This window comes from Coregonus clupeaformis, chromosome 14 (genome assembly GCF_020615455.1).
Source record: "Coregonus clupeaformis isolate EN_2021a chromosome 14, ASM2061545v1, whole genome shotgun sequence".
Classification (NCBI taxonomy): Eukaryota; Metazoa; Chordata; class Actinopteri; order Salmoniformes; family Salmonidae; genus Coregonus; species Coregonus clupeaformis.
In genome coordinates, this window is record NC_059205.1 from 37,095,437 (window position 1) to 37,117,896 (window position 22,460).

The 22,460-nt window shown below is 43.3% G+C and overlaps 1 protein-coding gene across 4 annotated transcripts in view; it reads right to left on the reverse strand.

Annotated features, from left to right (window-relative positions):
- Window positions 1–20,767, reverse strand: part of LOC121580944 (disks large-associated protein 1) — a 141,047-nt gene extending 120,280 nt beyond the window's left edge. For all 4 annotated transcript variants that reach the window (XM_041896166.1, XM_041896167.1, XM_041896165.1 and 1 more), the window contains exon 1: window positions 20,616–20,767. The gene's annotated coding sequence lies outside the window, so the exon portion shown is untranslated. The remainder of the gene's footprint in view (window positions 1–20,615) is intronic.
- Between the last annotated feature and the right edge of the window lie 1,693 nt (window positions 20,768–22,460).

The window sequence follows — 22,460 nt, forward strand, 5'->3', positions numbered from 1 at the left end:
CATAAATCAGAGTCCCTGGAGCCAGAGTGTCACAGTACCCCCCCCTAAAGGTGCGAACTCCGGGCGCACCAGCATACAGTCTAGGGGAGGGTCTGGGTGGGCGTCTGTCCATGGTGGCGGAACTGCCCGTCTGCCCAACGGCGCTTGAACTACCCGTCTGCCCTACGGCGCTAAAGCCGCCCGTCTGTACTGAGCCTGCAAAGCCGCCCGTCTGCCATGAGCCTTCAGAGCCGTCCGCCAGACCGGAGCCGCTAGAGCCTTTCGCCAGACAGGAGCAGCCAGAGCCTTCCGCCAGACAGGATCAGCCAGAGCCTTCCGCCAGACAGGATCAGCCAGAGCCTTCCGCCAGACAGGATCAGCCAGAGCCTTCCGCCAGACAGGATCAGCCAGAGCCTTCCGCCAGACAGGATCAGCCAGAGCCGTCCGCCAGACAGGATCAGCCAGAGCCTTCCGCCAGCCATGAGCAGCCAGATCCGTCAGCCAGCCATGAGCAGCCAGATCCGTCAGCCAGCCATGAGCAGCCAGATCCGTCAGCCAGCCATGAGCAGCCAGATCCGTCAGCCAGCCATGAGCCGTCCAGCCAGGATCCGCCAAAGCCGTCCAGCCAGGATCCGCCAGAGCCGTCCAGCCAGGATCCGCCAGAGCCGTCCAGCCGGGATCCGTCAGAGCCGTCCAGCCGGGATCCGTCAGAGCCGTCCAGCCGGGATCCGCCAGAGCCGTCCAGCCGGGATCCACCAGAGCCGTCCAGCCGGGATCCGCCAGCCAGCCAGGATCCGCCAGAGCCAGCCAGCCAGGATCCGCCATTTAGCTCGGTGCTGATCCTTATCCTGGTGCTGCCCCTTATCCTGGTGCTGCCACTTATCCTGGTGCTGCCCCTTAGTCCGGTGCTGCCCCTTAGTCCGGTGCTGCCCCTTAGTCCGGTGCTGCCCCTTAGTTTGGTGCTGCCTCTTAGTCCGGTGCTGCCCCTTAATCCAGTGGGGTTAAGTTGTAGGGTGGTCAGTAGGAGGAGGCTACTAAAGCGGGTAGTGACTATGGTGGGGTGGGGACCACGACCAGTGCCAGAGCCGCCTCCGAGGAGCAACACCCACCCAGCCCCCCCCATTTTTTTGGGTTAGGCGCGGTCGGAGTCCGCGCCTTTGGGGGGGGGTACTGTCACACTCTGGCTCCGGGACTGTGTATATGAGTCAGGGTGTATTTCATTTGGTGGTGTTGGGTAGGGGTGTGTTTCATTTGTTTGTGTTTTGGTAATTGGTCTGGTGACTCCCAATCGGAGGTAACGAGTGTCAGCTGTCGGCTCGTTATCTCTGATTGGGAGCCATATATAATCTGTGTGTTTTTCACCTTGTGTTGGTGGGTTTTTGTTCCTGTTGTTCCTGTGTTCCAGTGTTCCGTGTTTTTGTCACTGAGGACGTTACGATCGTGTTTTGTTTCATTTTCGTGTGTGCGCTTTATTTAAATAAAGTATGTACGCTTATCACGCTGCGCCTTGGTCCGCTCATTTTGAAGACGGTCGTGACAGCGGGAAGTAGGGGTGCAGTGGTATTTGTATTTATTATGGCTCCCCATTAGCTGCTGCCAACGTCCAGGCTGGAGGGTCACTTAAGTAAAAAAGTACCTAAGTAAAAATACTTTAAAATACTACTTAGGTAGTATCTGTACTTTACTATTTATATTTTTGACAACTTTTACTTCACTACATTCCTAAAGAAAAAAAATGTTTTGCTCCATACATTTTCCCTGACACCCAAAAGTACTTGTTACATTTTGAATGCTTAGCAGGACTGGAAAATGATCCAATTCACACACTTACCAAGGGAACATCCCTGGTCATCCCTACTGCCTCTGATCTGGTGGACTCACTAAACACAAATGCTTTGTTTGTAAATTGTGTTGGAGTATGCCCATGGCTATCCGTAAATTTAAAAAAACTAAAAAATTGTGCCGTCTGGTTTGCTATATATAGGGAATGTGAAATTATTTATACTTTAATTTTGACACTTACAGTTGAAGTCGGAAGTTTACATACACTTAGGTTGGAGTCATTAAAACTCGTTTTTCAAACACTCCACAAATTCCTTGTTAACAAACTATAGTTTTGGCAAGTCGGTTAGGACATCTACTTTGTGCATGACACAAGTAATTTGTCCAACAATTGTTTACAGACAGATTATTTCACTTATAATTCACTGTATCACAATTCCAATGGGTCAGAAGTTTACATACACTAAGTTGACTGTGCCTTTAAACAGCTTGGAAAATTCCAGAAAATGATGTCATGGCTTTAGAAGCTTCTGATAGGCTAATTGACATAATTTGAGTCAATTGGAGGTGTACCTGTGGATGTATTTCAAGGCCTACCTTCAAACTCAGTGCCTCTTTGCTTGACATCATGGGAAAATCAAAATAAATCAGCCAAGACCTCAGAAAAAAAAATTGTAGACATCCACAAGTCTGGTTCATCCTTGGGAGCAATTTCCAAATGCCTGAAGGTACCACGTTCATCTGTACAAACAATAGTACGCAAGTATAAACACCATGGGACCACACAGCCGTCATACCGCTCAGGAAAGAGACGCGTTCTGTCTTCTAGAGATGAACGTACTTTGGTGCGAAAAGTGCAAATCAATCCCAGAACAACAGCAAAGGACCTTGTGAAGATGCTGGAGGAAACAGGTACAAAAGTATCTATATCCACAGTAAAATGAGTCCTATATCGACATAACCTGAAAGGCCGCTCAGCAAGGAAGAAGCCACTGCTCCAAAACCGCCATAAAAAAGCCAGACCACAGTTTGCAACTGCACATGGAGTCAAAGATCGTACTTTTTGGAGAAATGTCCTCTGGTCTGATGAAAATAGAACTGTTTGGCCATAATGACCATCGCTATGTTTGGAGGAAAAAGGGGGTCGCTTGCAAGCTGAAAAACACCATCCCAACCGTGACGCACGGGGGTAGCAGCATCTTGCTGTGGGGGTGCTTTGCTGCAGGAGGGACTGGTGCACTTCACAAAATAGATGGCATCATGAGGAAGGAAAATTATGTGGATATATTTAAGCAACATCTCAAGACATCAGTCAAGAAGTTAAAGCTTGGTCGCAAATGGGTCTTCCAAATGGACAATGACCCCAAGCATACTTCCAAAGTTGTGGCAAAATGGCTTAAGGACAACAAAGTCAAGGTATTGGAGTGGCCATCACAAAGCCCTGACCTCAATCCTATAGAAAATTTGTGGGCAGAACTGAAAAAGTGTGTGCGAGCAAGGTGGCCTACAAACCTGACTCAGTTACACCAGCTCTGTCAGGAGGAATGGGCCAAAATTCACCCAATTTATTGTGGGAAGCTTGTGGAAGGCTACCTGAAACGTTTGACCCAAGTTAAACAATTTAAAGGCAATGCTACCAAATACTAATTGAGTGTATGTAAACTTCTGACCCACTGGGAATGTGATGAAAGAAATAAAAGCTTAAATTAATCATTCTGTCTACTATTATTCTGACATTTCATATTCTTAAAATAAAGTGGTGATCCTAACTGACCTAAGACAGGGAATTTTTACTAGGATTAAATGTCACGAATTGTGAAAAACTAAGTTTAAATGTATTTGGCTACGGTGTATGTAAACTTCCGACTTCAAATGTAAGTATATTTCAGCAATTACATTTACATTTAATACTTAAGTATATTTAAAACCAAATACCTTTAGACTTTTACTCATAGTAATTTACTGGGTGACCTCCACTTTTACTTGAGTCATTTTCTATTAAGGTATCTTTACTTTTACTCAAGTATGCCAATTGGATACTTTTTCCCACCACTGGTGCTGTAAATAAGGTATTTCTGTTTTAATTTTTTTATATATTTGCACAAAAAAAAAAAAAAAAAACTGTTTTCGCTTTGTCATTATGGGGTATTGTGTGTAGTTTGATGAGGATTTTAATTTATTTAATCCAATTTGGAATAAGGCTATAACATAACAAAATGTGGAAAAAGGGAAGGGGTCTGAATACTTTCCGTATGTATGTATGTATGTATGTATGTATGTATGTATGTATGTATGTATGTATGTATGTATGTATGTATGTATGTATGTATGTATGTATGTATGTATGTATATACAGTCCCAGTCAAACGTTTGGACAAACCTACTCATTCCATGGTTTTTCTTTATTTTTACTATTTTCTACATTGTAGAATAATAGTGAAAACATCAAAACTATGAAATAACACATATGGAACCATGTAGTAACGAAAAATGTGTTAAACAAATCAAAATATATTTTATATTGATGACAGCTTTGCACACTCTTGGCATTCTCTCAACTAACTTCATGAGGTAGTCACCTGGAATCCATTTCAATTAACAGGTGTGCCTTCTTAAAAGTTAATTTGTGGAATTTCTTTCCTTCTTAATGCGTTTGAGTCAATCAGTTGTGTTGTGACAAGGTAGTTATTACCTGGAATAGTATAACAGTAATCCTTCATGGTCGAATTGCTGCAAAGAAACCACTACTAAAGAACAACAATAAGAAGAACAGACTTGCTTGGGCCAAGAAACACGAGCAATGGACAATAGACCAGTGGAAATCTGTCCTTTGGTCTGATGAGTGTGATGGTGTGGTGGTGCTTTGCTGGTGACACTGTCAGTGGTTTATTTAGAATTCAAGGCACACTTAACCAGCATGGCTAATATAGAAAATAGTAAAAATAGAGGGTTTTTCTTGATTTTTACTATTTTCTACATTGTATAATATTAACGAAGACATCAAAACTATGAAATAACACATATGGAATCATGTAGTAACCAAAAAAGTGTTAAACAACTGAAAATATATTTTATATTTGAGATTCTTCAAATAGCCACCCTTTGCCTTGATGACAGCTTTGCACAATCTTGGCATTCTCTCAACCAGCTTCACCTGGAATGCTTTTCCAACAGTCTTGAAGGAGTTCCCACATATGCTTAGCACTTGTTGGCTGCTTTTCCTTCACTCTGCCGTCCGACTCATCCCAAACCATCTCAATTGGGTTGAGGTCGGGTGATTGTGGAGGCCAGGTCATCTGATGCAGCACTCCATCACTCTCCTTCTTGGTAAAATAGCCCTTACACAGCCTGGAGGTCTGTTGGGTCATTGTCCTGTTGAAAAACAAATTATAGTCCCACTAAGCCCAAACCAGATGGGATGGCATATCGCTGCAGAATGCTGTGGTAGCCATGCTGGTTAAGTGTGCCTTGAATTCTAAATAAATCACAGGCAGCAAAGCACCCCCACACCATAACACCTCCTCCTCCATGCTTTACGGCGGGAAATACACATGCAGAGATCATCCGTTCACCCTCCACCGGTCTAATGTCAATTGCTCGTGTTTCTTGGCCCAAGCAGGTATTTTCTTCTTATTGGTGTCCTTTAGTAGTGGTTTCTTTGCAGCAATTCGACCATGAAGGCCTGATTCACACAGTCACCTCTGAACAGTTGATGTTGAGATGTGTCTGTTACCTGAACTCTGTGAAGCGTTTATTTGGGCTGCAATTTCTGAGGCTAGTAACTTTAATGAACTTATCCTCTGCTGCATAGGATACGTTCATTAGAGTTACCTGCCTCAGAAATTGCACACTTTTTTGTTTACTACATGATTCCTTATGTGTTATTTCATAGTTTTGATGTCTTCACTATTAATCTACAATGTAAAAAAATTGTGAAAATAAAGAAAAACCCTTGAAATATACACTACCAGTCAAAAGTCTGGACACACCTACTCATTCAAGGGTTTTTCTTTATTTTTACAATTTTTTACATTGTAGAATAATAGTGAAGACATCGAAACTATGAAATAACACATTTCGAATCATGTAACCAAAAAAGTGTTAAACAAATCAAAATATATTTTATATTTGAGATTCTTCAAATAGCCACCCTTTGCCTTGATGACAGCTTTGCACACTCTTGGCATTCTCTCAACCAGCTTCATGAGGTAGTCACCTGGAATGCATTTCAATTAACAGTGTGCCTTCTTAAAAGTTAATTTGTGGAATTTATTTCCTTCTTAATGCATTTGAGCCAATCAGTTGTGTTGTGACAAGGTAGAAGAAGATAGCCCACATGTGTATATATATTTTTTTCTTCAGACGCCGCAGAGCAAAACGGCTTCCTTTGGCAGAGGTCTGCATGTGTTCCACTTAAGTTTTTCTGGATGGTGTCCCCCAGGACTCTGTCACAGACTTCAAGGGTGTTTTGGTCAATGGAGAGAGTCGGAAGGTTGGGTGGATGCTTACTGTGGGTGACATGGAGAACTTTACATTTCTTTGGGTTTAGTTTCATTCTGTGCTCCTCTATCCAGATGTCAAGATCATTCAGGGTCTGTTGGAGGGTACAGGGTAGTTGAGGTGTCCACATCTGAGCCAGTTCCATGTCATCAACGTATTTCCAGTGGTTTGTTGTGTCCTGGAGGGCAATGTCGATCAGTGCTAGAAAGTCTATAGACACAAGTATGGTTCCCTGTGCCACTCCACAAGTGGGGTATTCCCAGTCAGAGAATTCCCCTGGTAGCACACTTTGACAGCTGTCAGTCATGAAACTGCAGATCCATGGGATCAAGGCAGGTCTCACTCCAAGGTCAAGGAGGCACTGTACTGCTATTGTATGGTCTACAGCTTCAAATGCCTTGACAAAATTGGTTGCAATTAGTGTGCATACTGAGCCAGGAACATCAGAGGCTTTGTACATTAAGTCAATCAGACTGACCAGACAGTGTGCTGTGGAACGGTTCTGTCGGCTGCCAAACTGCATGGGATCTAGTTTCAGCGTGATGTACCTCAGGATCCAGTGTGCAGAAAACTTTTCAAATAGCTTGGAGAGCTGAGCTGTTAACGAGTTATTCAATGTTTAGTGGGGTAGATTTTGATATGGGGACAACCGTAGCCACTTTCCATTGTCCAGGGACGACAAATTCTTCAAAGGACATGTTGTTGATGTCACAGAGAGAAACGCTGATCTCACATGCAAACTCCTTCAGAATGCTTGGAGGAATCATGTCAGGGCCAGGGGATTTGTGACAGTTGATGGAGGCCAGTCTACTATACACATTCCACACTGGAATGGTGGGCAGTAATGGGGGGGGGGATTCTTACTTTATTGTGCCAAACTCTGGGGTTAGCTTTTTCCATGCCTTCCACTTTGGATTTGTAGAATCGTTTTTTTTGCCACTTGAATTTCCCTTTGGATCTTGCTTCTCTAGAACCTTGCCAGGGCACATGATTTTCCTGTCTTGAAGGCTTGTTGTTATTGGTGGATCAGGTGCTTAATCTTGGGGGTGATCCATGGTTTGTCTGAAGGATAGGTTTTCACCGTCTTCAGAGGGAAATGTCTATCAATTACAGGCAGGAGGGTGTTGTAGAAGGCGTCAGCATTTGCATTGGGGCTGGTTGCTTTATTCACCTCCAGCCATGGATGTGAGGTTATCAACTTGCCAAACTCGCTGAAGCCAGGCTCCCTTATAGGTCGTACTACTTATTTAGTGCCTGAGAAGGTCTTGGTTGTGCATTTGGGCTCCAGAGTTCAGTCTTCAAGTACTATGATTTCGTGTAGGTGACAATCATGTCAAGGATGGCTTCTAGGGTTGGGCGTTATCCAGATTTTCATATTGACATACCGTCCTTCTCTGATCCCGGGGTTTACGGTATTACCGGCTTAAACGCAAAAAAGCCCATTGGGCATCTTACCAGAATGCTAACAAAATTAGCATAAGTAATAGCACATTTCCATGGAGGCTGCTAGCTAAATATGCTAACGAGCAAAATGAAAATAAACTAATTGCAAAGACAGGCAATCCAGCTCATAAAGTTATACATATATAGGTAGGAGCAACCGAATGTCATTTCTGGTGAGTTTGGACATTTACAAGCGAATGTGAATGCGAGACATTGTGCAAATGAACAAAGTTCTGAAGCATGCTTGTCTGAAGGAAGAACAGTACTGGCTCTGGAGCAGCATGTGTACACACTGTGTCTGTGTGGAGTCTGGAGTCACTAGGGCAACGGGCCTGCCTGCTCGGAAAAGATGGGGGAGGAGTAGACTGGCCGAGAACGGAGAGGAGAAAAAAGGCAAGAAAATCAAGATAGCAGTGGCAGCTGTACAGAGAACTCATCCAAAGGGCTTTGACTTCTCAAACACGGCAGAAAGCTAACACAATATGATGCCCCGTCATCTTATTAATTAAGCCACTTCCTTAGATAACTAGCAAGTTAAACTTAGGGGTTGTGCTAATGCAGGATTCTGCATTTTTCACGCAGGAAAGAAATATGAAACGCACAAGAAATATCTTCTTCTTATTGTACTTTCTACTCGGCATTAGACTAATTTTGTGCTTCAGTTGCACTTCTACACTCGGCTGAGAATTCACGAACAGGCATTCTATCAGCAGATAGCGCTCTGACTGATGTGTAGCTACTTTTCTCTGGTACTTTTCTGGGTGTAGCCAGCCAACTTTTCTCCAGTAAAATGCAAGATTAACTTCAAGCAAAACATTAGGAAATGTAGCTGGCTACAAATTCTTTCTATGATAAACATTAGAAATATGATGGCCATGCATCGTTTTTTTACAAAAAAGACCTTGCTTTTTTATTGTAAGCTCATTTACTTCTGTGGCTGTCAGCCAAAGAGCGTTGCAGTTCTGTTGAAAATGAAGCTATTTTTGTCAAGGGCTGATGTGGATGTGGTGTTGGAGTCAGGCGCAGGACACAGAAGCTTAGTCCAACAGACTTTACTTGTTAGAAACACGACAATACAAAGTAACGGGCCTCAACAACAACGGAGGCGAGCGATTACGCATACTGTGCGCAAATACACAAAATACAAAAGAATACGCAAATAGTGTGTCCGTACTCTAAATACATGAGAGCAAAATACACAGCACCTACGGACAGGCAGACAATTACACACAACTAACTACAAACAAAACGAGAAACTTATAGGGGACATAATGAAGACTAAATGGAAACAGGTGTACAAGGAAGACAAAACCAAACAAAAATCGATAACATTCAACGGTGGCAGCTAGTACTCCGGGGACGACGAACGCCGAAGCCTGCCTGAGCAAGGAGGAGGAGCAGCCTCGGCCGAATCCGTGACAATTTTCTGCCGAATGTGTTGCACTAATATATTTTTTGTGAAGGAAAACTATAGTTGCATGTCCCTGATCACTCTATTGAACCATAAAAACACTTGACTTTCAAAATAAAACGCGACCTCTGTCAATACACAGCTGGACTCACCTGTTCCCGCTTTCTACCTGTTGTGCTATTTACAAACAAACACGTGACTGGCTCAATTGTTCTGGGTAACTACGGTAAGCTTCACAATGTAAAATAATGTGACAGATGAAATGAACGCAATCTGCTTTATCTCCTAACGTACAGTGAGGGAAAAAAGTATTTGATCCCCTGCTGATTTTGTACGTTTGCCCACTGACAAAGAAATTATCAGTCTATAATTTTAATGATAGGTTTATTTGAACAGTGAGAGACAGAATAACAACAAAATAATCCAGAAAAACGCATGTCAAAAATGTTATAAATTAATTTGCATTTTAATGAGGGAAATAAGTATTTGACCCCCTCTCAATCAGAAAGAGTTCTGGCTCCCAGGTGTCTTTTATACAGGTAACAAACTGAGATTAGGAGCACACTCTTAAAGGGAGTGCTCCTAATCTCAGTTTGTTACCTGTATAAAAGACACCTGTCCACAGAAGCAATCAATCAATCAGATTCCAAACTCTCCACCATGGCCAAGACCAAAGAGTTCTCCAAGGATGTCAGGGACAAGATTGTAAACCTACACAAGGCTGGAATGGGCTACAAGACCATCGCCAAGCAGCTTGGTGAGAAGGTGACAACAGTTGGTGCGATTATTCGCAAAATGGAAGAAACACAAAATAACTGTCAATCTCCCTCGGCCTGGGGCTCCATGCAAGATCTCACCTTGTGGAGTTGCAATGATCATGAGAACGGTGAGGAATCAGGCCAGAACAACATGGGAGGATCTTGTCAATGATCTCAAGGCAGCTGGAACCATAGTCACCAAGAAAACAATTGGTAACACACTACGCCGTGAAGGACTGAAATCCTGCAGCGCCCGCAAGGTCCCCCTGCTCAAGAAATCACATATACAGGGCCGTCTGAAGTTTGCCAATGAACATCTGAATGATTCAGAGGAGAACTGGGTGAAAGTGTTGTGGTCAAATGAGACCAAAATCGAGTTCTTTGGCATCAACCCAACTCGCCGTGTTTGGAGGAGGAGGAATGCTGCCTATGACCTCAAGAACACCATCCCCACCGTCAAACATGTAGGTGGAAACATTATGCTTTGGGGGTGTTTTCTGCTAAGGGGACAGGACAACTTCACCGCATCAAAGGGACGATGGACGGGGCCATGTACCGTCAAATCTTGGGTGAGAACCTCCTTCCCTCAGCCAGGGCATTGAAAATGGGTCGTGGATGGGTATTCCAGCATGACAATGATCCAAAACACACGGCCAAGGCAACAAAGGAGTGGCTCAAGAAGAAGCACATTAAGGTCCTGGAGTGGCCTAGCCAGTCTCTAGACCTTAATCGCATAGAACATCTGTGGAGGGAGCTGAAGGTTTGAGTTGCCAAACGTCAGCCTCGAAACCTTAATGACTTGGAGAAGATCTGCAAAGAGGAGTGGAACAAAATCCCTCCTGAGATGTGTGCAAACCTGGTGGCCAACTACAAGAAACATCTGACCTCTGTGATTGCCAACAAGGGTTTTGCCACCAAGTACTAAGTCATGTTTTGCAGAGGGGTCAAATACTTATTTCCCTCATTAAAATGCAAATCAATTCATAACATTTTTGACATGCGTTTTTCTGGATTTTGTTGTTATTCTGTCTCTCACTGTTCAAATAAACCTACCATTAAAATTATAGACTGATCATGTCTTTGTCAGTGGGCAAACGTACAAAATCAGCAGGGGATCAAATACTTTTTTCCCTCACTGTACATGGTAATGTAAAAATTGTATTTTTTAGTGATCCAATATATAGTACATTTATCATAATTTGGTTGTAATCCAGAGAGGTTAGAAAATGTATCTAGATCCTCTATGAGGCTGTGTAGGGATTCAAGTTGTGGATTTAAAAGAAAACATGAATCATCAGCGTACAATGACACCTTTGTTTTTAAGCCCTGGATTTCTAATCCTTTGATATTATTGTTGAATCTGATTTTAATAGCTAACATCTCGATGGCAATAATAAATAGATATGCCGATAGTGGACAACCTTGTTTCACTCCTCTTGACAGTTTAAAACTATCTTAGAAATAGCCATTATTTACTATTTTACACCTAGGGTTACTATACATGATTTTAACCCAATTTATAAGAGATTGTCCAATATTGAAATGCTCCAGGCATTTATATATAAACCCCAGTCGTACATTATCAAATGCCTTTTCGAAGTCTGCTATGAATAGCAGGCCTGGTTTCCCAGATTTTTCATAGTGTTCTATTGTTTCCAGTACTTGCCTTATATTATCTCCAATGTATCGCCCATGTAAAAAACCTGTCTGATTAGAATGAATAATGTCTGACAATACCTTTTTAATTCTATGCGCTATACATTTTGCTAGAATTTTTGCATCACAACACTGAAGTGTAAGGGGCTAGATGTTCTTAGCCCCTCGACATCCTCTTTTTCTGATTAATGTCTGTTGCACACCTTCAATGCTTAGGATCTTTCTCAGCTGAGAAGTTGCTGTAGGAGCAAATTGTTTGAAGCTCTTGAGGAATTCCATTGAGTACTTTAGGACAGGTGCCATTCTGGTAGGGTCAGTTGGAATCTCACAAAAGATGGCAAAAAATGCTAACTCAACTTCAGTCAAAAAACGGTGCCAAAAAAGGTCATACACACGACACTCCAAAGATATCAAATGGACGGCAACTTTTAAGAGAGATATTTACTGGATTCTAAATCCAACTCTCAATGCCAAACGCATGAGGTGGCCATCTTGGGCGCGATGACGAACAACTGGCTGAAACAAAACAACTAGCCTACACTGACATGTATTAGGCAACCAGACCAAATGTTAAGCCTCTATCTTTTACCCACTGTGACAACTTCAGAGTACTCGTCTGACTAAATGTTAGGCTAAACCTCCTCTCTTTTGCATGCAACTGTGATGACATCAGGGAGAGTACAAGTCAGATGTACTATAACTATAGACGTCAGATTTCCATCATGTTGAACATATCTGAATTTAACATCTCACTATTACTCTACTCTTAACTGAGTGAAACATCTAAACATCTTATTTTCAGCAGTGGCAGTCTGTGGTAGGATGAAGAAATGTCTAAAAGATCATATTGGTGCTGGGGTAGACTGTCTACATACGTATGCTCCATCTTCATCTGGAAATCACATCTGTAATCCTGATATAGTTCTGACACACAGTGAGAGGGAGACTGTGATGCGGAGGATGCTTGGTGCTTGACAATCAGTTCCATTGTGTGATACTGCAGCCTGTGATGTGAAGACACTGACACTGCTACTTTATCTACAAACAGTATATTATTGGGCCTAACTCAATTGAAATACAATATCTATCCTCCCTCGTAGTGTGTGGCATTACGAAATTGACAACCAAATGTCTCAAAGTTGATTCTCCCTGTGTTTAGGACTCTTGCTGACAAATAAGAAGTAATTAAAGGTGCAATATGCAGAAATCATTCCGAAATTTCATGGGTGATAAAATTCTAATAGTTCACCTAATTTCAGTTTATGTGACATAACAAGTGTAGAGAATCATTGTACCATCTGTTTTCAATAACCAGCTGTTTGAAGCGGGTGTACAAAACCAAAAGTAAAAGATGCAAAAACTAAACTTAAGAACGGGAAGCATAGAAATAGCACACACAGAACAGATCTACTGCTTTTTAGACTTGCTTTCAATGAGAATGACAGATCTCTAACTCACATTTCTATGTGAATTTGGTCGGTCGTCCCAAAAACGTATATTGCAGCTTTAAAAAGGAATACTAATCCAATGAAATTTAAAAAGTGGCCGAGGATGATAGTAGCCTAACACGTTCATGGAGAGCAGAGCTCTTTCTTAGAAAATGGCAGGGCCTGACAGAAGCCAGTTTAGTCAGAATGTACTGTATATTACATAGAGATTTTTTTATCAACTCTTTACTCAATTTTGACCTTTAATCCAATTGAATGCCTTTTGTCATTGTCTTTCCACAGAGCAATACTTTACAATCCTACTGGGTCTCTCAAACATTGTACATATCATACTGTACATATCCCACATATCGTACATATTCCAACCAGAAACCGTGGGCAAATGGCAACAAAATCAATCAAAGACGCAAAAAGACAGTACAGGGATAAAGTGGAATCACAATTCAATGGCTCTGATGCAAGACGCATGTGGCAAGGATGACAAACGATCGCGGATTACTGTATAAAGGGAAAACCAGCTACGTGGTGAACACCGATGCCGCAGTCCCAGACGAGCGAAATACTTTTTAAGCTTGCTACAAGGAAAACATTGATCATCCTATGAGCTGCTCAAGAGGACTGTATGCTCTCGTTCTCTGTGGACGATGTGAGTAAGACTTTTAAGCGTGTGAATACTCTCAAAGTAGCCAGCCCAGATGGTATGGCTGGAGAATTTATGAACATATTCAACCTCTCTCTGTCTCAGTCTATAATGCCCACATGCTTCAAGATGTCCACCATTGTCCCTGTACCCAACCAAACAAAGGTAATCTGCCTAAATGACTATCGCCCTGTAGCACTCACTTCTGTAATTATGAAGTGCTTTAAGAGGCTGGTCAAGGACCACATCAGCTCCACCTTACCTGACACCCTCGACCCACTACAATTTGCATAGCTCCACAACAGATCCACGGACAATCGCCATTGCACTGCATTCTGCCCTATCCCATCTTGACAAAAGTAATACCTATATGAGAATGCTGTTCATTGACTACAGCTCAGCTTTCAACACCAGCTTTCCCTTCCAAGCTCATCATTAAGCTCAGAACCCTGCGTCTGAACACCTCCCTGGTATGATCAAGACCTGTTTCAAGGTCTTGATCACACTCTTCATAGTCGATGTGAGTAAGACCTTTAAACAGGTTAACATTCACAAGGCCACAGGGCAAGACGGATTTCCAGGATGCGTACTCCAAGCATGCGCTGACCAGCTAGCAAGTGTTACTGACATTTTCAACCTCTCCCTGACCCAGTCTGTGATACCTACATGTTTCAAGAAGACAACCATAGTCCCTGTGCCCAAGAACACCAAGGCAACCTGTCTAAATGACTATCGCCCATTTAGCACTCACATCTGTAGCCATGAAATGCTTTCAAAGGCTGGTAATGGCTCACATCAACACCATCATACCAGACATCCTGGACCCACTCCAATTGACATACCGCCCCAAGAGATCCACAGATGATGCAATCTCTATTGCATTCCACACCGCCATTTCCCACCTGGACAAAAGGAACACCTACGTCAGAATGCTGTTGACTACAGCTCAGCGTTCAACACCATAGTGCCCTGCAAGCTCATCACTAAACTAAGGACTCTGGGATTAAACACTGAATACAAAAGGTGTAGACCTTACAGTGAAATGCTTACTTTCAAGCGCTTAACCAATAATGCAATTAAGAGAAAAGAGTTAAGAAAATATTTACTAAATAAACTAAAGCAAAAATAAAAAAGTAACAATAAAATAACAATAATGAGGCTATATACAGGGGTACTGGTACCGAGTCAATGTGTGGGGCTACAGGTTAGTTGAGGTAATTTGTACATGTAGGTAAGGGTAAAGTTACTATGCATAGATAATAAACAGTGAGTAGCAGCAGTGTAAAAACAAAGGGGGGGCCTTCCTCTAACACCGTCTAGTATATGGGTCCTGGATGGCAGGAAGCTTGGTCCCAGTGATGTACTGGGCTGTACGCACTACCCTCAGTAGCGCCTTACGGTTGGATGCCAAACAGTTGCCATACCAGCGGTGATGCAACCAGTCAGGATGCTTTCGATGGAACAGCTGTAGAACTTTAAGGATCTGGGGAACCATGCCAAATCTTTTCAGTCTCCTGAGGGGGAAAAGGCGTTGTTCATGACTTTCTTGGTGTGTTTGGACCAAGATAGTTTGTTGGTGATGTGGACACCAAGGAACTTGAAACTCTCGACCTGCTCCACTACAGCCCCATCGATGTGAATGGGGGCATGTTTGGCCCTCCTTTTCCTGTAGTCCATGATCATCTCCTTTGTCTTGCTCACGTTGAGGGAGAGGTTGTTGTGACAGGTCTCTGACCTCCTCCCTATAGGCTGTCTCATCATTGTTGGTGATCAGGCCTACTACCGTTGTGTCGTCAGCAAACTTAATGATGGTTTTGGAGTTGTGCTTGGCCATGCAGTCGTGGGTGAACAGGGAGTACAGGAGGGTACTAAGCACGCACCCCTGAGGGGCCCCCGTGTTGAGGATCAGCGTGGCAGATGTGTTGTTGCCTACCCATACCACCTAGGGGTGGCCCGTCAGGAAGTCCAGGATCCAGTTGCAGAGGGAGGTGTTTAGTCTCAGGGTCCTTAGCTTAATGATGAGCTTTGTGGGCACTATGGTGTTGAAAGCTGAGCTGTAGTCAATGAACAGCATTCTGACGTAGGTGTTCCTTTTGTCCAGATGGGAAAGGGCAGTGTGGAGTGCGATTGAGATTGCGTCATCTGTGGATCTGTTGGGGCGGTATGCAAATTGGAGAGGGTCTAGGGTTTCCGGGACGATGGTGTTGATGTGAGCCATGACCAGCCTTTCAAAGCACTTCATGGCTACAGACGTCAGTGCTACGGGTCGGTAGTCATTTAGGCAGGTTATCTTAGTGTCCTTGGGCACGGGGATTATGGTGGTCTGCTTGAAACTTGTTGGTATTACAGACTCAGTCAGGGACATGTTGAAAATATCAGTGAAGACACTTGCCAGTTGGTCAGCACATGCTCGCAGTACACGTCCTGGTAATCCGTCTGGCCCTGCGGCCTTGTGAATGTTGACCTGCTTAAAAGTCTTACTCACATCGGCTACGGAGAGCGTGATCACATAGTCATCCGGAACAGCTGATGCTCTCATGCATGCTTCAGTGTTGTTTGCCTCGAAGCGAGCATAAAAGGCATTTAGCCCGTCTGGTAGTCTTGCGTCACTGGGCAGCTTGTGGCTGGCTTTCCCTCTGTAGTCCGTAATAGTTTACAAGCCCTGCCACATCCGATGAGCGTCAGAGCCGGTGTAGTAGGATTCAATCTTAGTCCTGTATTGATGCCTTGCCTATTTGACGGTTCGTCTGAGGGCATAGCGGATTAGTGAAACGTTCCTTGAAAGCGGCAGCTCTAGCCTTTAGCTCGGATGTTGCCTGTAATCCATAGCTTCTGGTTGGGATATGTACGTACGGTCACTGTGGGGAGGACGTCGTTGATGCACTTATTGTTGAAGCCGGTGACTGAGGTGGTGTACTCCTCAATGCCATTGGATGAATCCCGGAACATATTCCAGTCTGTGCTAGCAAAACAGTCCTGTAGCGTAGCATCCACATCATCTAACCACTTCTGTGTTGAGCGAGTCACTGATACTTCCTGCTTTAGTTGTTTGTTTGTAAGGAGGAATCAAGAGGATAGAATTATGGTCCGATTTTCGAAATGGAGGGCGAGGGTGAGCTTTGTACGCATCTCTGTGTGTGGAGTAAAGGTGGTCTAGAGGTTTTTTTCCTCTGGTTGCACATGTGACATGCTGGTAGAAAATAGGTAAAACGGATTTAAGTTTACCTGCATTAAAGTCCCCGGCCACTAGGTGTCCTCTTGTTTGCTTATCGCCTTATACAGCTCGTTGAGTGCGGTCTTACTTCCAGCGTCGGTTTGTGGTGGTAAATAGACGGCTACGAAAAATATAGATGAAAACTCTCTTGGTAAATAGTGTGGTCCACAGCTTATCATGAGGTACTCTAACTCAGGCAAGCAATACCTCAAGACTACCTTAATATTAGACATTGCGCACCAGCTGTTATTGACAAATAGACACCCCTCGTCTTACCGGACGTAGCTGTTCTGTCCTGCCGATGCACGGAAAACCCAGCCAACTGTATTTTATCTGTGTAATCGTTCAGCCACGACTCTGTGAAACATAAGATATTACAGTTGGTAATGTCCCGTTGGTAGGATATTCTCGAACGAAGCTCACCCAGTTCATTCTCCAGTGATTGCTCATTGGCCAATAGAACGGACGGTAGAGGCGGTTTACCCACTCGCCGACTTATTCTCACAAGGCACCCTGATCTCCGCCCCCTGTATTTCCTTCATGCGAATGACGGGAATTTGGGCCTTGTCTGGGAGCAACATTATATCCTTCGCGTTCAACTCATTAAAGAAAAAATATTTGTCCAGTTCGAGGTGAGTAATTGCTGTTCTGATATCCAGAAGCTCTTTTCAGTCATATGAGACGGTAGGGTCAACATATGTACAAAGTAACTTACAAACAATGCGAAAAAACACACAAAATAGCACAATTGGTTAGGAGCCCGTAAAACGGCAGCCATCCCCTCCGGCGCCATTTTAAAACCTCCCTCAGGATCCTGAACTTCCTGACGGGCCGCCCCCAGATGGTGAGTGTAGGCAACACATCCGCCACGCTGACCCTCAACAACGGGGGCCACTCAGGGGTGCGTGCGTAGTCCCCTCCTGCACTCCATCTTCAGCCACGAATGCGTAGCAGTGCACGACTCCAACATCATCATTAAGTTTGCCGATGACACAACGGTGGTAGGCCTGGTCACTGACGACAATGAGACATCCTACAGGGAGGTGGTCAGAGACAACAACCTCTCCCTCAATGTCAGTAAGACAAAGGAGCTGATTGTGGACTACAGAAAACGGAGGGCCGAGCACACCCCCATGCACTTCGACAGGGTTGTAGTGGAGCAGGTCCAGAGCTTCAAGTTCCTCGGTGTCTACATCACTAAGGAATTATCATGGTCCACACACACACACACCAACATAGTCATGAAGAGGGAACAACAATGCCTCTTACCCCTTCAGGAGGCTGAAAATATTTGGCATGGTCCCTCAGATCCTCAAAGATTTCTACAGCTGCACCCTTTAAAGCATCTTGACTGGCTGCATCACCGCTTGGTATGGCAACTACTTGGCATCCGACAGCAAGGCGCTACAGAGGGTAGTGTGTACGGCCCAGTACATCACTGGGGCCGAGCTCCCTGCCATCCAGGACCTCTATGTCAGAGGAAGGCCCTAAAAATTGTCAAAGACTCCAGCTACCCAAGTCATAGATGGTTCTCTCTGCTACCGCACGGCAAGGGGTACCGATGCACCAAGTCTTGAACCAACAGGACCCTGAACAGCTTCTACCCCCAAGTCATAAGACTGCTAAATAGTTAAATATTTAACCAATAGCTACCCGGACTATCTGCATTGACCCTTTTTGCACTAACTCTTTTGACTCATCACATGCGCTGCTGTTACTGTTTATAGTCTATCCTGTTGCCTAGTCACTTTATCCCTACCTATATGTACATATCTACCTCAATTACCTTGTACCTCTGCACATCAACCCTGTGTATATAGCCAAGTTATCGTTACTCATTGTGTATTTATTCTTTGTATTATAATTCTTCTATTATTTATTTTCTCTCTCTGCATTGTTGGGAAGGGCCAGTAATTAAGCATTTCACAGTTAGTCTACACCTGTTGTTTATGAAGCATGTGACAAATACTATTTTATTTTATTTGACATGGACCCAACACACCGACACCGTGGTGAAGAAGTCGCAACAGCGCCTCTTCAACCTCAGGTGACTGAAGAAATTTGGCATAGCCCCTCAGATCCTCAAGAAGTTTTATAAGTGCACCATTGAGAGCCTCTTGTCTGGTTGCATCACTGCCTGGTATGGCAACTGTACCGCCTTCAACCGCAAGTCTCTACAGAGGGTGGTGCAGACGGCTCAATACATCACTGGGGGTGAGTTCCCTGCCCATTTACACCAGGCGGTGTCTGAGGAAGGCCCGGAAGATCGTCAAGGACTCCAGTCACCCGAGCAACTGATTTTTCACTCCGTTATCATCTGGCAAACGGTATCGGAGCATCAGGTCTCGGACCAACAGGCTCGAGACAGCTTCTACCATCTATCACCAGACCATCAGACTGTTGAACAGCTAGATCCAAGCTTTCTACCTGCCTGCACCTTAAAGACTATTTGCACTGACTCTCCATGCTCTCTCACACACGCACACAGCGTTTACTATTTATTATTACTATTTATTTAAGATGTTATACCAAGTCACTTCTAACTTTACTACTTGTATATAACAGTTATCATAATTTGACAGCATATATTTTGTAATCATACTGTATATTCTATTATGTACATACTTCTCATAACTTGTTTTTCACATTTTTATTCTACTTTTTCATTGATATATTTGGACTTTTGTATTTGGCATTTGATTGTTGATTGATATTGAACTGCATTATTGAGGAGAGTTAGCAAATAAGCATTTCACTGTACCGTGTGAACGTGACCAATACACTTAAATATTATACAAACACCAATCCAAGACTGGAAGAGGACAATCTCAGACAATAATTTCCAGGTACTGTACAATAAATATGGCTCCAATACCTCAGAGAGAGCGAGGACATTTCAAAGCAAAGATGAAGGTACTGTGACATACAGACAATAAGATACTTATTTTGTCCTGTCACAGTAAAAGGAGTGTAGGCTATACTGTAGCGACAGTACTGTCATAATTCTCTGGGTTGAACTCAAGAAACTAAGTAACATAATATAGCCTACCTATGATCCCAGTGATATCAGCTGAGCTCCATGGAAACTAAAGTGCTATCTGATAAATGTAGGTATTAATAATATTTAGGAGGCGAAAAACCTGGCTATACCTGCTTAGTTAGATACATCTGCAAAACGGATGTGTTCTCTCTCCTCCTCTCTCTGTGAGAATGATAACGCCCATCTCTGTCCATGACTTGAAGCAACACTTTAGAGCAACAGTATACATTTATGATATACTACAATTTGTCCCGATTGGTAGGCTATGTGATATACCAAATAGGAAGAAACTGTCGTTTAATCAAAACACTCATGTTCTACTACGCCAATAGCAAAAACGTGTTTCCAGACACTTATTGAACAGTTAGATGATTCACGAGTTATAGACAGCAGCATCCACTGCATTCCAAAACAAGAAAATAATACTGTAGGAAAATGTGCATGCATTCATCAATACGTTTAACTATGGTGCGCTGCTGTGTGCAACTGATGTAGGCTGCTGTATCGGCGCTAGAATTATGGAATTTCATAGTGTGACAAGTGTCTGTGTGATACAACCATCATGTTGGTGCTTACAATGTAGCCTAGTTGAAAACAATGCCTTTCGGCCAACAAACAACTGTCAAAGGCAGATAGGACGCTAATGTGGTCCATTCCACAGCATCAGTATATTTATCAAATCAACCACTTGCTATTTGTATGGAGGAAAACATGCAACATATTGGAAAAATATTGAGAGCTTACCTTCAGTGTATTCTCAAGTCAGAATTCATGAGTGGAACGACATTCGATAAATCCTAAATGAAACAACCGTTTATGAGAAATAATCGAAGCGACTGGTGGTGGGCATTATAGGTATCAAACCGCACGAGCCTCTGCTCCATGCACCTGACAGCTCGCTCTGCTGCTGCAACGCATAGAGAGGACGAAACCCATATAGCGGAAATCAGGATGCCATTAAGACCCGGCAAGGAGAAAATGACAATTAATTGTTTTTGGCTGCTACGCTGTTGCAATGGAGCCAATTGCGTAGGGAATATAGTATAATTATTTATTGTCCATAACATTGTTTTACTTCAGCGCATAACAAGAGACAATTGCCACCAGACATAGAACTGACTTCACAACAATGAATTGCTCTATCATATTTTCAACCAAACATATACACAGAGTGTACAAAACATTAGGAACACCTTCCTAATTTTCAGTTGCACCCCCTTTTGCCCTCAAGACAGCCTCAATCTGTCGAGGCATGGACTACAATGTGTCGTGTCGAAAGCGTTCCTCAGGGATGCTGGCACATGTTGATGTAATTGCTTCTGACAGTTGTGTCAAGTTGGCTGGATGTCCTTTGGGTGGTGGACCATTCCTGATACACACGGGAAACTGTTGAGCATGAAAAACCCAGCAGCGTTGCAGTTCTTGACACAAACTGGTGTGCCTGGCACCTACTACCATACCCCGTTCAAAGGAACTTAAATCCTTTGTCTTGCCCATTCACCCTCTGATTGGTACACATACAAATGTCTCAAGGCTTTAAAATCCTTCTTTAACCTTTTGTTTTTATCCCAGCATTATGTAAAGAGAGGGGCAGTGTATTGTATGTTGGGGCCCTTAGAAAATAAAATAATACAACATTTAGTGTGTCCAATTTTTCCTATCAATCTTCTAATTATTATCTCACACACAGTGTAGCTGTGTTAGTATCTAATGTGGCAATGATTGAAAGCAATGTTTTACATGTTAAAGTGAAATGCTGAGGGATTACTTTCAGGACTATCACGACTATTCAGGAATACTAAACTCGGTGAAGTAGTGAACTACTTACCATAATAGTATCATACAAACAATCTTTACTGTTAATGTCCAATCTGTGCTATAGCTTTACCTGTTTCATACACTGAGTGTACAAAACATTAGGAACACCTTCCTTATATTGAGCTGCGCCCCCTTTTGTCCTCAGTACAGCTTCAATTTGTCAGGGAATGGACTCTACAAGGTGTCCAAAGCGTTCCACAGGGATGATGGCCGATGTTGACTCCAATGCTTCCCATAGTTGTGTCAAGTTGGCTGGATGTCCTTTGGGTGGTGGACCATTCTTGATACACACAGGAAACTGTTGAGCAGGAAAAACCCAGACGGTTTGCAGTTCTTGACACATTCAAACTGGTGCGCCTGGCACCTACTACCATACCCCGTTCAAAGGCACTTAAATATTTTGTCTTGCCCATTCACCCTCAGAATGGCACACATACACACTCTATGTCTCAATTGTCTTAAGGCTTTAAAATCCTTCTTTCACCTGTCTCCTCCCCTTCATCTACACTGATTGAAGAGGATTTAACAGGTGAAATCAATAAGGGATCATAGCTTTCACCTGGATTAACCTATGTCATTGAAAGAGCTGTTTTGTACACAGTGTATCTCACACATTGACATTTTTATAAAGAAACATCACGTACTGTAACTATACGCTCACACAGCTCAACATGCTGTGGGCTGACCTATCAAAGCACTAGACAATAAGGGACTCTCCCATCCCATCTTGTGAGGTAATAGAGACTGTGCATGCAGAGAGGAGGAGAGGAG